Source organism: Rhinoderma darwinii, chromosome 8 (genome assembly GCF_050947455.1).
Source record: "Rhinoderma darwinii isolate aRhiDar2 chromosome 8, aRhiDar2.hap1, whole genome shotgun sequence".
NCBI lineage: Eukaryota > Metazoa > Chordata > Amphibia > Anura > Rhinodermatidae > Rhinoderma > Rhinoderma darwinii.
This window is the reverse complement of record NC_134694.1, coordinates 1605370-1620157: the sequence shown is the minus strand read 5'-3', so window position 1 is coordinate 1620157 and position 14788 is coordinate 1605370. Positions and strand designations below refer to the sequence as shown.

At 45.8% G+C, this 14788-nt stretch overlaps 1 protein-coding gene across 2 annotated transcripts in view; it reads left to right on the top strand.

Annotated features, from left to right (window-relative positions):
- The first annotated feature begins 11273 nt into the window (after nt 1-11273).
- The window catches only part of SEC16A (SEC16 homolog A, endoplasmic reticulum export factor), a 32886-nt gene continuing 29371 nt past the window's right edge, over nt 11274-14788 (top strand). For both annotated transcript variants that reach the window (XM_075834620.1, XM_075834619.1), the window contains exon 1: nt 11274-11412. The gene's annotated coding sequence lies outside the window, so the exon portion shown is untranslated. The remainder of the gene's footprint in view (nt 11413-14788) is intronic.

Sequence of the window (14788 nt, the reverse complement as noted above, 5' to 3'; positions counted from 1 at the left end):
ATCATACAAAAAAAATAAAGTTTTTGACATTTTCTTAAAGAGCCCAGAGCTCAGCTAAGGAAGAGGTGTCTGTCTGTCCACAAGCTTTCTGACTGTTTCCAATAGCAACCAGAACTAATGTGATTTACTCCAGGTCAGTACAGGATAAGTGATGTAATGTATATACACAGTGACTCCACCAGCAGAATAGAGAGTGCAGCTCTGGAGTATAATACAGGATATAACTCAGGATCAGTACAGGATAAGTAATGTATGTACACAGTGACTCCACCAGCAGAATAGTGAGTGCAGCTCTGGAGTATAATACAGGATGTAACTCAGGATCAGTACAGGATAAGTAATGTAATGTATGTACACAGTGACTCCACCAGCAGAATAGTGATTGCAGCTCTGGAGTATAATACAGGATATAACTCAGGATCAGTACAGGATAAGTAATGTAATGTATGTACACAGTGACTCCACCAGCAGAATAGTGAGTGCAGCTCTGGAGTATAATACAGGATGTAACTCAGGATCAGTACAGGATAAGTAATGTAATGTATGTACACAGTGACTCCACCAGCAGAATAGTGAGTGCAGCTCTGGAGTATAATACAGGATATAACTCGGGATCAGTACAGGATAAGTAATGTAATGTATGTACGCAGTGACTCCACCAGCAGAATAATGAGTGCAGCTCTGGAGTATAATACAGGATGTAACTCAGGATCAGTACAGGATAAGTAATGTATGTACACAGTGACTGTACCAGCAGAATAGTGAGTGCAGCTCTGGAGTATAATACAGGATGTAACTCAGGATCAGTACAGGATAAGTAATGTAATGTATGTACACAGTGACTCCACCAGCAGAATAGTGAGTGCAGCTCTGGAGTATAATACAGGATATAACTCAGGATCAGTACAGGATAAGTAATGTAATGTATGTACACAGTGACTCCACCAGCAGAATAGTGAGTGCAGCTCTGGAGTATAATACAGGATGTAACTCAGGATCAGTACAGGATAAGTAATGTATGTAGGGACTTCACCAGCAGAATAGTGAGTGCAGCTCTGGAGTATAACTCAGGATCAGTACAGGATAAGTAATGTATGTAGGGACTTCACCAGCAGAATAGTGAGTGCAGCTCTGGAGTATAACTCAGGATCAGTACAGGATAAGTCCTGTAATGTATGTACACAGTGAATCCGCTATTTCTGTAGATTCTATGTAAATATAAACTGTAAAGTAGTGCTCAGAAGTGAATATCTCCTGTGAGGTTGCGCCGATTGCTTCCTCCACTTGCAATGATTTAACCCTTACCTGGCATCTATTTGCAGATTTACATTCATGGCCCGACATGAAACGCAGTGCAGCATCCAGTCCCTCCGCGGGAGCACAGATATTTCTGATAGCCCCTATGGTGGTTGTTACTTTAGAATTTCTAGACTCCTGACTGTCAGATCTTCCTATTTACACCACAGTATGAGAGTGGGGACGTCCGCGCTGTATTGGGGGAAAAATAACTTTAATAGCGCCCATATTGGTTGTCCACCTGATTTCATAGAAGATGTAGCTGCGAAAGCAGATGCCCAGGTGGAAATGTGAAGCGGCTGCTGCCAGGATCTTTCCGCTTCCTGCTTGCTGACCGCTTCCTGCTTGCTGACCGCTTCCTGCTCTTTGGCCGCTGAGTTGAGGGTTCAGGTTCCTGTTTTTATGGCAGTCGTGAACTTTCTAAGCAGTTGTTTGTAATCCGTATCTGGATTTTCTCCTCTTGACCAAAATTAAGAAATCGAGGCCTCTCATGGTGTCCATTGTCCATAGGTCTCCATTATTAGCGGCGTTTGCTCTTTTTTTTTTTGCTTTTACCGGTTTGTGGGACCGGTTCTAAAATTGCATCACACGATTCCCCATTAAACTGCGCGCGTCTGATGCTTCCTACTAGAATGTCACACGTCCTCCTGGGAAATGAGTCACGCGGAGCAGAGTCCGAGCAATCATGGCCCAGTGACTCCAGGGAGGATAACCTGCGGATGCCAGACTGCCCACAGATTTCACGCGTGTAAAAAGCATGTGTAAATCTGTCCGTGTGCTTTGCGTGTAGCACGTGTTTTTCACACCCTTTTGTTTATTTTTTATATGTAATTGATTTGTGAAACACGGACAGAACACGGATGTGCGTCTGTGTGCTGTCCGTTTTTTTCATGCACACATTGACTTCAATGGGCGACTTTGTGTGTGAAATACAACAATAAAGGACATGCTGTGAGTTTCACGCAACAGACACTCGTGTGAAAAACAACGCATGTGTGAATGGCCCCATTGAATTGCATAGAAATCACGCACAGCACACGGACGAGATTCATGCTAGTCTGAATTCTGCACCGAAACTGCCAAAAAGTACAATATAAGTGAATGAGGATGTAAGAAAGTTCCCTATTTCTGCTGCAGATTTTCCAGGCTGGTTATTTACGCAATATGTGAACCCATCCTAAATAGTTCAGGATTTAATGAGCGGGTCCAACACTTTGGCCTCCACAGCCCTTGTGGTCTCCTTGGTTGCTCCTGCGAAGTTCACACCCAAGGGATACCACGCAGCTCGCTCACCTATCTTCAAAATTCCCATATAAGAGAATGAAGAGAGCCGTGCCCGCGTGTGACCACCTTTTCAATCATTCTTCGCCTGGATGCGGTGATCGGTGTACGTCCCAGAGCTTAGACCCACATCTATCAGACATTTATGGCATACCCTGTGGATATGTCATAAATCTCTCAGTTGGGAAGAATCCTTTAATAACTCAGGTGGTGTTAAGTGATATCAAATTGTGACCCACTCCTGGAAATCTGGGACTAGTCACTGACCTGGAAGCAACAAGTTTCACATTTTCAGAGTTGTGACCTTTTATATTTTTGGAACTTTGTCGCCCTCTAGTGGCTCATGTGAACTCTGCGCTATCAAAGGATGACAATCAGGATCCATGGGCAACCTTGCTGTGGGCTGATGTTCCCGCACTAAAGAGAGCGCACACGACTTATGCCGGATGCAGATGACATACAGTGCGCCATACACAGAACAGAGTATTTGGGAGGTCACAGTGGAAGCAGCAAGATTCCCAGCAGCACAGAGTATTTCCAGAGAGAAGTGTGCTGATCTTGTGAGGGGGGGAGTGACCTGTCCACTCATCTGATGATGATGATAGTAAAGACGCTGCGGCCTGTGATGTGGCAGTGTTGTCATGTCACTAACTTAGTGCATCCAACACTGCCCACAGCAGCACAAAGTGTTTAAGAAAAGGTTACGATGTACAAACACAACATCCTGTAGTAAAGATGGGTCAGGCCTCCCTTCTGAGTGGACATACATCACATTTGTTCCGGGATGACCATTATATGTTCAAACCATAACTCTATGGAACCCCCGAAATGTCGACCCAAAATAAGAAAAAAAAGATTGAAGAAAAATCAGCATAAAAATCATAATTTCCTTCCATTACACCAGGAGGAGCAGCAGGGAACTGGTTAACCGCCTTCTACAAGGAAGCGGCTTCTTCATGGTCTGATGGGGGCTTCTTCAGGGACTGATGGGGGCTTCTTCATGGTCTGATGGGGGCTTCTTCAGGCACTGATGGGGGCTTCTTCAGGGTCTGATGGGGGCTTCTTCAGGCACTGATGGGGGCTTCTTCAGGGTCTGATGGGGGCTTCTTCAGGGTCTGTTCTTGGCCATTTGGTTCCTTGGTTTTCTGCATTTTTTGGATTATTTTGCAGGGACACCCCCCTATTTTCTGTATTTTGAGCACTTTGCACCCCCTCTCAGATCTCCTATACAATCATCCCGACCGTGGGCCTTTGGCTTTGCCAGTGTCTGGGTTCGTTTGTGCTGATGATCAGGCAATGTGCCCTCTGACCACTGTGGGCTACGAGCTGGTGAAGGAGCCGGGCCATTGTATGACAGTCCTGTGGGGTGTACAATGAGCGTTGAGCTGGGGGGGCTGCTCATACTGTACTGTGTACTGAGACCCTAACCGGTTTACACTTTCCCGCTCGCCACTATCCCTCGGTGGTTCAGGACTGTTTGTACTTGCTGCAGATTTACTGCACAGTATTCAGCCAATCAGAATCCACAAGTAAAATAGTGATGATAATTGACTGTAGGAGATCTCAAATCTAAACACTGATTGGCTGTTGTCTATCATCCAATCCCACGATAGCTGCATGTGAAGGGCGCATTCTGATCGCTGCTGGCCAGAGCTATTGTGACGTAAAGCTGCATTCAATTTGAGATCGCCCATGAGAGGCCATCGTATGTCGGGGGATGACTGTATTGTATAGTATCAGTGTATACCTGCTGCCCCCTCGTGGTGTTAATGGATACAACACTGAGTCTCTGATGGATTAGGAGCCGGAATCCCCCACAAAAGCGCATAAATAAATATTCCTCCTAATTTCTGGTTTGAGCTGGTGATTAACTCCTTCAGGACGCAGCTATTTTGGCCCTTGAGGTCGCAGTGAATATATTAGGTTTTTTTTTTATCACTGCGTTCCTAGGGTTATTACTTTTTATTATGTAACTCTATGGGAGCTGTATATATCTGTATGTAGTGAACTCCCCCTAGTGGGGACTGCAGGCAGCAGAATGGTATCATGTAACAATGGCAGCTGTATATATCTGTATGTAGTGAGCCCCCCCCCCCCCCCCTAGTGGTGGCTTGCGGAAGCAGAATATTATCTATATCTGTATGTAGTGAGCTCCCCCTAGTGGTGGCTGCAGGCTGCAGAATGTTATCATATAACTCTATAGGAGCTCTATATATCTGTATGTAGTGAGCTCCCTCTAGTGGTGGCTGTATATATCTGTATGTAGAGAGCTCCCTCTAGTGGTGACTGAATATATCTGTATGTAGTGAGCTCCCTCTAGTGGTGACTGTATATATCAGTATGTAGTGATCTCCCTCTAGTGGTGGCTGTATATATCTGTATGTAGTGAGCTCCCCTAGTGGTGGCTGTATATATCTGTATGTAGTGAGCTCCCTCTAGTGGTGGCTGCAGGCAGCAGAATGTTATCATATAACTCTATAGGAGCTCTATATATCTGTATGTAGTGAGCTCCCTCTAGTGGTGACTGTATATATCTGTATGCAGAGACCTCCCTCTAGTGGAGGCTGTATATATCTGTATGTAGTGAGCTCCCTCTAGTGGTGGCTGTACATATCTGTATGTAGTGAGCTCTCTCTAGGGGTGACTGTATATATCTGTATGTAGTGAGCTCCCTCTAGTGGTGACTGTATATATCTGTATGTAGTGAGCTCCCTCTAGTGGTGGCTGTATATTTCTGTATGTAGTGAGCTCCCTCTAGGGGTGACTGTATATATCTGTATGTAGTGAGCTCCCTCTAGTGGTGGCTGTATATTTCTGTTTGTAGTGAGCTCCCTCTAGTGGTGGCTGTATATATCTGTATGTAGTGAGCTCCCTCTAGTGGTGACTGTATATATCTGTATGTAGTGAGCTCCCTCTAGTGTTGACTGTATATATCTGTATGTAGTGTGCTCCCTCTAGTGGTGGCTGTATATATCTGTATGTAGTGAGCTCCCTCTAGTGGTGGCTGTATATATCTGTATGTAGTGAGCTCCCTCTAGTGGTGGCTTTATATATCTGTATGTAGTGAGCTCCCTCTAGTGGTGGCTGTATATATCTGTATGTAGTGAGCTCCCTCTAGTGGTGGCTATATATATCTGTATGTAGTGAGCTCCCTCTAGTGGTGGCTTTATATATCTCTATGTAGTGAGCTCCCTCTAGTGGTGGCTGTATATATCTGTATGTAGTGAGCTCCCTCTAGTGGTGGCTGTATATATCTGTATATAGTGCGCTCCCTCTAGTGGTGACTGTATATATCTGTACGTAGTGAGCTCCCTCTAGTGGTGACTGTATATATCTGTACGTAGTGAGCTCCCTCTAGTGGTGGCTGTATATATCTGTATGTAGTGAGCTCCCTCTAGTGGTGGCTGCAGGCAGCAGAATGTTATCATATAACTCTATAGGAGCTCTATATATCAGTATGTAGTGAGCTCCCTCTAGTGGTGACTGTATATATCTGTATGCAGAGAGCTCCCTCTAGTGGAGGCTGTATATATATCTGTATGTAGTGAGCTCCCTCTAGTGGTGGCTGTACATATCTGTATGTAGTGAGCTCCCTCTAGTGGTGACTGTATATATCTGTATGTAGTGAGCTCCCTCTAGTGGTGACTGTATATATCTGTATGTAGAGAGCTCCCTTTAGTGGTGGCTGTATATATCTGTATGTAGTAAGCTCCCCCTAGTGGTGGCTGTATATATCTGTATGTAGTGAGCTCCCTCTAGTGGTGGCTTTATATATCTGTATGTAGTGAGCTCCCTCTAGTGGTGGCTTTATATATCTGTATGTAGTGAGCTCCCTCTAGTGGTGACTGTATATATCTGTATGTAGTGAGCTCCCTCTAGTGGTGGCTGTATATATCTGTATGTAGTGAGCTCCCTCTAGTGGTGGTTGTATATATCTGTCTGTAGTGAGTTCCCTCTAGTGGTGACTGTATATATCTGTATGTAGTGAGCTCCCTCTAGTGGTGGCTGTATATATCTGTATGTAGTGAGCTCCCTCTAGTGGTGGTTGTATATATCTGTCTGTAGTGAGCTCCCTCTATTGGTGGTTGTATATATCTGTATGTAGAGAGCTCCCTCTAGTTGTGACTGTATATATCTGTCTGTAGGGAGCTCCCTCTAGTGGTGACTGTATATATCTGTATGTAGTGAGCTCCCTCTAGTGGTGGCTGTATATATCTGTATGTAGTGAGCTCCCTCTAGTGGTGGCTGTACATATCTGTATGTAGTGAGCTTCCACTAGGGGTGACTGTATATATCTGTATGTAGTGAGCTCCCTCTAGTGGTGACTGTATATATCTGTATGTAGTGAGCTCCCTCTAGTGGTGGCTTTATATATCTGTATGTAGTGAGCTCCCTCTAGTGGTGACTGTATATATCTGTATGTAGTGAGCTCCCTCTAGTGGTGGCTGTATATATCTGTATGTAGTGAGCTCCCTCTAGTGGTGGTTGTATATATCTGTTGTAGTGAGCTCCCTCTAGTGGTGACTGTATATATCTTATATCTGTATGTAGTGAGCTCCCTCTACTGGTGGCTGTATATATCTGTATGTAGTGAGCTCCCTCTAGTGGTGGTTGTATATATCTGTCTGTAGTGAGCTCCCTCTAGTGGTGGTTGTATATATCTGTATGTAGAGAGCTCCCTCTAGTGGTGACTGTATATATATCTGTCTGTAGGGAGCTCCCTCTAGTGGTGACTGTATATATCTGTATGTAGTGAGCTCCCTCTAGTGGTGGCTGTATATATCTGTATGTAGAGAGCTCCCTCTAGTGGTGACTGTATATATCTGTCTGTAGTGAGCTCCCTCTAGTGGTGACTGTATATATCTGTCTATAGTGAGCTCCCTCTAGTGGTGGCTGTATATATCTGTATGTAGAGAGCTCCCTCTAGTGGTGACTGTATATATCTGTCTGTAGTGAGCTCCCTCTAGTGGTGACTGTATATATCTGTATGTAGTGAGCTCCCTCTAGTGGTGACTGTATATATCTGTCTATAGTGAGCTCCCTCTAGTGGTGGCTGTATATATCTGTATGTAGAGAGCTCCCTCTAGTGGTGACTGTATATATCTGTATGTAGTGAGCTACCTCTAGTGGGGACTGTATATATCTGTCTATAGTGAGCTCACCCTAGTGGTGACTGTATATATCTGTATGTAGTGAGCTCCCTCTAGTGGTGACAGTATATATCTGTATGTAATGAGCTCCCTCTAGTGGTGACTGTATATATCTGTATGTAGTGAGCTCCCTCTAGTGGTGACTGTATATATCTGTATGTAGTGAGCTCCCTCTAGTGGTGACTGTATATATCTGTCTATAGTGAGCTCCCTCTAGTGGTGACTGTATATATCTGTCTATAGTGAGCTCCCTCTAGTGGTGACTGTATATATCTGTCTATAGTGAGCTCCCTCTAGTGGTGGCTGTATGTAGAGAGCTCCCTCTAGTGGTGACTGTATATATCTGTCTGTAGTGAGCTCCCTCTAGTGGTGACTGTATATATCTGTATGTAGTGAGCTCCCTCTAGTGGTGACTGTATATATCTGTCTATAGTGAGCTCCCTCTAGCTGTGACTGTATATATCTGTATGTAGAGAGCTCCCTCTAGTGGTGACTGTATATATCTGTATGTAGTGAGCTCGCTCTAGTGGGGACTGTATATATCTGTCTATAGTGAGCTCACCCTAGTGGTGACTGTATATATCTGTATGTAGTGAGCTCCCTCTAGTGGTGACAGTATATATCTGTATGTAATGAGCTCCCTCTAGTGGTGACTGTATATATCTGTATGTAGGGAGCTCCCTCTAGTGGTGACTGTATATATCTGTATGTAGTGAGCTCCCTCTAGTGGTGGCTGTATATTTCTGTATGTAGTGAGCTCCCTCTAGTGGTGGCTGTATATATCTGTATGTAGTGAGCTCCCTCTAGTGGTGACTGTATATATCTGTATGTAGTGAGCTCCCTCTAGTGGTGGCTGTATATATCTGTATGTAGTGAGCTCCCCCTAGTGGTGACTGTATATATCTGTATGTAGTGAGCTCCCTCTAGTGGTGACTGTATATATCTGTATGTAGTGAGCTCCCCCTAGTCGTGACTGTATATATCTGTATGTAGTGAGCTCCCTCTAGTGGTGACTGTATATATCTGTATGTAGTGAGCTCCCCCTAGTGGTGACTGTATGTATCTGTATGTAGAGAGCTCCCTTTAGTGGTGGCTGTATATATCTGTATGTAGTAAGCTCCCCCTAGTGGTGGCTGTATATATCTGTATGTAGTGAGCTCCCTCTAGTGGTGGCTTTATATATCTGTATGTAGTGAGCTCCCTCTAGTGGTGACTGTATATATCTGTATGTAGTGAGCTCCCTCTAGTGGTGGCTGTATATATCTGTATGTAGTGAGCTCCCTCTAGTGGTGGTTGTATATATCTGTCTGTAGTGAGCTCCCTCTAGTGGTGACTGTATATATCTGTATGTAGTGAGCTCCCTCTAGTGGTGGCTGTATATATCTGTATGTAGTGAGCTCCCTCTAGTGGTGGTTGTATATATCTGTCTGTAGTGAGCTCCCTCTAGTGGTGACTGTATATATCTGTCTATAGTGAGCTTCCTCTAGTGGTGGCTGTATATATCTGTATGTAGAGAGCTCCCTCTAGTGGTGACTGTATATATCTGTATGTAGAGAGCTCCCTCTAGTGGTGACTGTATATATCTGTCTGTAGTGAGCTCCCTCTAGTGGTGACTGTATATATCTGTATGTAGTGAGCTCCCTCTAGTGGTGACTGTGTATATCTGTCTATAGTGAGCTCCCTCTAGTGGTGGCTGTATATATCTGTATGTAGAGAGCTCCCTCTAGTGGTGACTGTATATATCTGTATGTAGTGAGCTACCTCTAGTGGGGACTGTATATATCTGTCTATAGTGAGCTCACCCTAGTGGTGACTGTATATATCTGTATGTAGTGAGCTCCCTCTAGTGGTGACTGTATATATCTGTATGTAGTGAGCTCCCTCTAGTGGTGACTGTATATATCTGTCTATAGTGAGCTCCCTCTAGTGGTGACTGTATATATCTGTCTATAGTGAGCTCCCTCTAGTGGTGACTCTATATATCTGTCTATAGTGAGCTCCCTCTAGTGGTGGCTGTATATATCTGTATGTAGAGAGCTCCCTCTAGTGGTGACTGTATATATCTGTCTGTAGTGAGCTCCCTCTAGTGGTGACAGTATATATCTGTATGTAGTGAGCTCCCTCTAGTGGTGACTGTATATATCTGTCTATAGTGAGCTCCCTCTAGCTGTGACTGTATATATCTGTATGTAGAGAGCTCCCTCTAGTGGTGACTGTATATATCTGTATGTAGTGAGCTCCCTCTAGTGGGGACTGTATATATCTGTCTATAGTGAGCTCACCCTAGTGGTGACTGTATATATCTGTATGTAGTGAGCTTCCTCTAGCGGTGACTGTATATATCTGTATGTAGTGAGCTCCCTCTAGTGGTGACTGTATATATCTGTATGTAGTGAGCTCCCTCTAGTGGTGACTGTATATATCTGTATGTAGTGATCTCCCTCTAGTGGTGACTGTATATTTCTGTATGTAGTGAGCTCCCTCTAGTGGTGACTGTATATATCTGTACGTAGTGAGCTCCCTCTAGTGGTGACAGTATATATCTGTATGTAATGAGCTCCCTCTAGTGGTGACTGTATATATCTGTATGTAGGGAGCTCCCTCTAGTGGTGACTGTATATATCTGTATGTAGTGAGCTCCCTCTAGTGGTGACTGTATATATCTGTATGTAGTGAGCTCCCTCTAGTGGTGACTGTGTATATCTGTATGTAGTGAGCTCCCTCTAGTGGTGACTGTATATATCTGTATGTAGTGAGCTCCCTCTAGTGGTGACTGTATATATCTGTATGTAGTGAGCTCCCTCTAGTGGTGATTGTATATATCTGTATGGAGAGCGCCCTCTAGTGGGGACTGTATATATCTGTCTATAGTGAGCTCACCCTAGTGGTGACTGTATATATCTGTATGTAGTGAGCTTCCTCTAGTGGTGACAGTATATATCTGTATGTAATGAGCTCCCTCTAGTGGTGACTGTATATATCTGTATGTAGTGAGCTCCCTCTAGTGGTGACTGTATATATCTGTATGTAGTGAGCTCCCTCTAGTGGTGACTGTATATATCTGTATGTAGTGAGCTCCCTCTAGTGGTGACTGTATATATCTGTATGTAGTGAGCTCCCTCTAGTGGTGACTGTATATATCTGTCTATAGTGAGCTCCCTCTATAGTTAGTAAGTGGATTTCAGAGCTCAGACAACAATAGACAAAGCAGTTAAAGTGGAGTCACTGATCATAGCTGTGCATTAATGGAGAAGAGCAGCAGTGTAAAGCATTGGGTAAGGACAGAGCAGCCAGCGGAGCCTCACATAATACAGAAGGTGATGTCCTTTCAGTATAGAGCTAAGTATGTGGGTAAGCATAGCCGGTCATGCTGGGACTTCTAGTTCTTCAGCACCAGAGAAGCGCGGAGATTACTTCAGAAACCGACACCAACAAAATGACTGCGCAGCTCAGCGGCGACACAATCATGACGCAGGCACCGCCCATCCCGTCGCACAGGTTTCAGTCATGGATCGGGTTTGGGGACGTCATGACGTTGCGTGTTCTGACGTAGTAATGTACACGTCGGCGAGCCGGATATCCAAGATGGCTGCGCTGCCGAGTTTGGCTTAGTTCGTTCCCTGCCGGTAGACAGTGGACGGAGCCGGTGACTGGTGCGGGCTGAGCGGAGCAGCCGAGACTGGAGGTGAGGAGTGACCGGAGGACTGACATTATGACTTACTGTGGACGCCGCTTGTATATCGGGTTGTCATGGGACTGGGTGCCGGAGGACGACTGCTGTAGTCGGCGCAGGCTCCTGTCATGTGTCTCGGGCTTCTGCATGTGTCTCTGCAGGTTTTGGGGGGTGCAGTGGGTGCTCTGTTGTTTTTGGGGTGTCTCAGCGGGTGATTTGGAGTCAGTGGGGCCCCTGCATAGGATGAGGCGGGTGACCGGAGATGTCGGGGTGTCAGTGGGGGGGCACATGAAGGGTTTATAGTACATGCAGGGGGTCACTCTCTATCATGGGGGGAGGGGGAGATGTTGTTGTTTTTATATTCCCTTTGCTCTGAGCTGGATATATTCGGGGCTCCCTGGCTTCCAGTTCTTGGGGTGTCCTGTTTACATTGAGGTTTGTTTTTGTATTTTGCCCTCTGACAGATGTCACAACCCCCTCCCCTCCCCCTGCTGGTAGATGACAGTCTGGTCGGGGAGGAATGGGTTAATGTTTTAGGATCTCTGCTCCTTCCTCGTCCTCTGGGCACTGCAGCTAAATTCCCTTTCTTATGAACCTGCGCCCGTGGACTACAACCCCCAGCAGGGTGGACGAGGTCAAGGGACGACCTTACGAATAGTTTATACCACGCTGGTGCACGTGAGACGGCCGCGGTTATGATGCGTTACATTGGTCACTTTAAGCGGCACCCCCCCTCCCCCCTGGTATATTGTGGCCTGGTCGGGGTCGGTCGCTTGTTTCGTTGCCGGGTTATGATTGGACGCTGGGGTTTAGATCTAATCTGCGGCGTCCTGTTGACTCATTAGTCGCCGGATTCCCAGCAGGATGTTTGTCCTGGTTTAACACAGCGGTGGGAAAGGGTTAAAGGGTCAGTGAATGGAAACAGAATATGAAAACCTGTCCAGACCTAATGCTTCTCACAACTGAGGGGATGTAACAATGTATCTGTGCAGACAATCTGCTGAGAGGTAAACGGCAGCAGCCCAAATCTCTCTCCTGATTGTTACTATGTATCAGCGCAGGTAAGACTCTGTTCACACTGCATTTGAGCCCTACTTTTAATGTTTACGCCTGAGAAAGCTTCCAACGTAAACCCCAAACGTGTCCCAAGCGCCAATCACCCGGCAGAGGCCAAGTGTACATGGTGTTTATGACTGCGCCGGTCTATGCCAAGGCATCCCACAAAAAACGTACACCACGCGGTAAGTTGTTTTTAACATCTGGGCCGCGTGTTCCTCCACCGTGGAGAACGTCAGCGCCTTCCGTCAGCTGCACGTCCGGCAATAGTCCCCGATCATACGGCTGACGCAGGACTAAAAAAACGGTGTGAGCGGAGCCTAAATGTATCAGTCTGGACTCCACACTGTTATACTTAACAGAGGGTTGTTTACACCTCATACAAGTGTAACAAATTCTCAGCTGTGAGAAGTATTAGGTGTAGTATAGCAGTGAACGTCACTGACAGCAAGCAGAGATCTTGAAACTGGTGAGTTAATAGGTTTAGTGAAACAGGCGTATTATAATGCCCTGTTCACAGTTTTGTGGTGCCAATTTTGACGCGGAATCAGTGACAAAAAAACGTCAGAAATCGCCCTCCATAGATTGTAATGGGATTAGAGGCGATTTTATTTATTTTTTTCCTTGGTCGGCTTTTGGCCGCTTGCTGGGAAAAACGGCATGTGCTTTCTTGAAATTAAGGGGAGGCAGGAAAAACCCACGGCGCTGGCTTCCGAGCGTTTCCTGCTTTTTTTTTTTTTTTCCCCTGTGTGAACAGGGCCTGAAGTTGCAGAACTTTTCATCATGCAAAGCTGGAAAAACCCCTCTAGGCTGTGAACACACACACAGTTTTGATTCAGTTTTTGATTGTTTTTGCTGCGTTTTTTTTGTGCCAATCCAGGAGTACATCCAAAAAGAAGTATAAAGTAACGTCTGATCCTCCTCTTGTATCCATTCCTGTTTCACTTGTATGGGATTTACGGAAACCGCTTAGCACAGTGAGCCCGGCTGTTTCCAGACTCCTCATAACTTTGTGGTCAGAGCTCCGCGACTGTCGGAGAGGGCCATGTTTTAGGCCCCCCCCCCCTTGCAAACGTCCGTAGCAGTGATCACAGTCGTCCGTGACCCGTCACCTGCATTTGCTTCTATTATAAAGTAAAGGAGCACGGTCCATAAATGTAAAAAACTGGACATGTCCTATTTTTGCTGGTCATTTCTACGGCCCGGACACTCACCTGTAAATATACGAGAAGGCGTCCACGGGTCATAGAATTGAATGGATCCGTCGTTTGATCCGCATTTACAGTTCTGTCAAAATTACGGTCGTGTGCGCGGTGTCTTAGGTAAAACCTCCATCTATCAGACGTTTACCGCGTATCCCGTGGGTTTGCCACACGTCTCGGAGATGGGTTTTTACCGCTATAACGTCCCCCGATATACAGAACGTTAACCTCATGTGCACAATGTCCTTGTTTTTCTGTGCTCAGCCCCGGCTTGTATTAGACGCGCCACAAGAGAACCTGCTGATATCCTGCAGGTCAGGGCATGCTGCCACTTGTAGTCCACGCCACCAGCGCGGGTAGTGACTGTATTTCTACCTTCTAGGCTGATGGAGACGCTGCAGTCGTTTTCCCTCGCATATTATACCCAACCATACGGCAGATGCGGAGCTTCCCTTTACATTCGGGCCACACTTGTAGTATCGGGTGATGGAGGGATTATTATCCTGTATATAGCGGAGATCCCGTCTATTGATTCCACCGAGGCACGTCAACTGGAATGGCTGATAACACAAGACAATAGCACATAATTATAGAAGCAGTAAATATCAAATCTATAATTACATGAAGTGATAATAATGTGGGTTACTTTGGAACTACCCCCAGTTTAGTTGATCGGCAGGGATCTGAGCTGGTTGTGGAGGTGTCATGGTGACATCACTATGACATCACTATGACGTCACTGCTCCTACAATATCTGGTTTTCCGGTGGCACGTGGTGCCCTCCGTCAGCGGTCTGGTGTGATGGTCACTGGGTATGACCGGCTGGTTTTCCACAGGAGTCACGTGCTCTTGCCACATGTTGCTGCGGCGCTGTCGTCCGTCGTCCTGTTGGCTGCCGCGCGGTGTTTGCTCTGATATCATCTCTGGCTGTGTTTGCTCTTTGACGTTCCCTGTTCCACGCCGTCAGTCATGGGTGTTCTGCACGTTATTTGCTTTTCACGTTTCATTGCATCTGCAGTATTCACGTTTCTTCTGCTGCTTCCGCAGGTGGAGCGTCATATTATCTGTCATTCATGGGTTTTCCCTGGCAGTGCTGGACCTTGTCAGGTGGCGCCAGCACCATGGGAAGC